Raw genomic sequence first — 2141 nt, 5'->3', positions numbered from 1 at the left:
ATTCATGATCCATGCAGAAATATACTGAGAAAACTTATGAAGCATGGTGCTGCTTTGACAAATACTCTGGAAATATATCTAAAATATTATAACGGTGTTCAGACCAAGCTCATTAGCTCGGTCATTTGTTGACGGTCCCTAAGAGAACCATCTCTCCTCAGAGGAGGGACAGACTGAGAGCAGACTGTCTGCATCAGCTTGAAGGAGGACACGGCTGAATCCACGGAGCATGAACGTGAAATATCCAACGTACAACTAATTGGACCACTGCAGCACACACTGACGTCTTTATATTTAAGGCTGACTTCAAAACAAAACTCCGTGTACCTCAAATCCAGGTGTCTGTTCCATTGTTGCTGTGCTCTGTGACGTCTCACTACTGTACAGGGCTGCAGGGAACAAATCCCCATGTCCCCTCCGGGGCTCCGTAGAACGTCTTTTATAAAACTTTTACTCTGCAGATATTCTCTCCATCATGTGCGACTACACCTTCAGACGGTTCTGACCCGTTCAGCCAGACTGACACAAAGGAGAAGGTTTCATGAATAAATGAGCCTTGAGTGAAAACTGTGGGAGTTCTTCGAGTTCTTTAGAGTTTTTATTTAAAGCCGTCAAAAAGACTTTTGTCTTTGAGGATCCAGCTGTTGGAGTTTCTGTGACTTCAGGTTCGGATCATTTTCTTTCAGTTTCCTCGCGCTGCTCGTCTCGGCATGACGTCACAACTCGTCTCGCGTCTTCTTCGTCTCGCAGCCTGACGGCCTGTAAATATTTAGAGAGAAGGACGCAGAGGCTCTGGAGTGAGTCGCTTCAAACGATGGAGAGCAGAGTTCTGCTGGGCTCAGAACACGAGAGCACCAACGACCCCCCGAGCTGCAGCAGGTCCTTCTTTTGGTTCTCTCACTTCTTTGGGAAATAAAATTCTCTGCACGTCAAGATTTGCAGTTAGAGGAGGATTCCAGCTAGCTCAAGTCTGCCTTTGTTTTTCTGCCTGTTAGCAAAATATCTTTGTCTCTGCGCGCCTCCAACAGTTAACATCTGAGTGTTCTGTTGGACTTTGAGGCAGCAGCTGGGCGGCCCTCAGGGCCCGTCTGTCCCTAAAATCAGGACTCGTCTCAGATTCAGAGGAAAAAGACGCGTTCTCGTGACGAAGAGAACGTTTTTAAACCGTCCGCTCGTTTTTCTGCAGGAGACAGAAAAACACGTTCAGCTGCTTTTTGTTCGTTAACTTTTTATTTCAAGAGACAAAACTTCAAACCAGAGAAACGACATGAACGACAGCTGAAGAAGCTGCAGCTGAAGTCTTAAGACCTAAATGTAGCTAAAGGCTAGCTAAAAGCTAAACGTGAACATGGCTGTGTTCTTCTGATAATTGTGGACTTTACTTCTCTGGACAAAAGTCTCACAGCCGAATACTGTCCCCGTCCCTCGGCACCGTCCGTCCTGTCCATCAAGACAACACAACTGTCCAACGCTGCTTTTCAGAAACAACCTTTACTGAAGACGATTTATAAACATGTTACACGCATGAAGAGCAGACATGGAGACACACGACACGCCACCACAACCAGACCGACCACAGGGGGACACACAGGGGGACACACAGGTGGACAGACTCTGTGTGAGTCTTTTTTTGGGGAGGGGGGGGGGTATGAGACTGTGGGGGGTGTCTGAGTCGGGGGTGTATGTGAATTCAGTGTTATTTCGACCCCTGGGCTCGTCGTAAATCTGCAGCTGATGTCTTGAGCACATAAAAACAGCTGCAGCTCCTCTGATCCTGTCAACATCAACAAGACAAACAGCAGCAGATGAACCAACATCTGGAATTCAAGAAAAACCCACAAACAATTCCTTTTGATCCAGTCGCATCTTGAGCTTCAGATCCTGAAACGTTTTAAATAAGATCAGTTCAGGCCGTCAGCTGATCTGGCACAGCTGCACGAACCGTTTAACCAGCGAACGTCACCTTAAACAAACACAAACAACAAACACAAACAACAAACACAAACAACAAACACAAACAACACGTCACATTAAAACATCTAACCACATCTGGACAAACACCAACAACAGTGAAGAAACATGCAGCAAATTGTCCAGCCGAAGACGGAGTGAGACACACCGCTGAAGCAGCCGAAGACGGA

Source organism: Nematolebias whitei, chromosome 1, assembly GCF_014905685.2.
Source record: "Nematolebias whitei isolate Nwh7 chromosome 1, NemWhi1, whole genome shotgun sequence".
Taxonomy (NCBI): domain Eukaryota; kingdom Metazoa; phylum Chordata; class Actinopteri; order Cyprinodontiformes; family Rivulidae; genus Nematolebias; species Nematolebias whitei.
The sequence above is the reverse complement of the archived record's forward strand: the minus strand, read 5'-3'. Positions refer to the sequence as shown.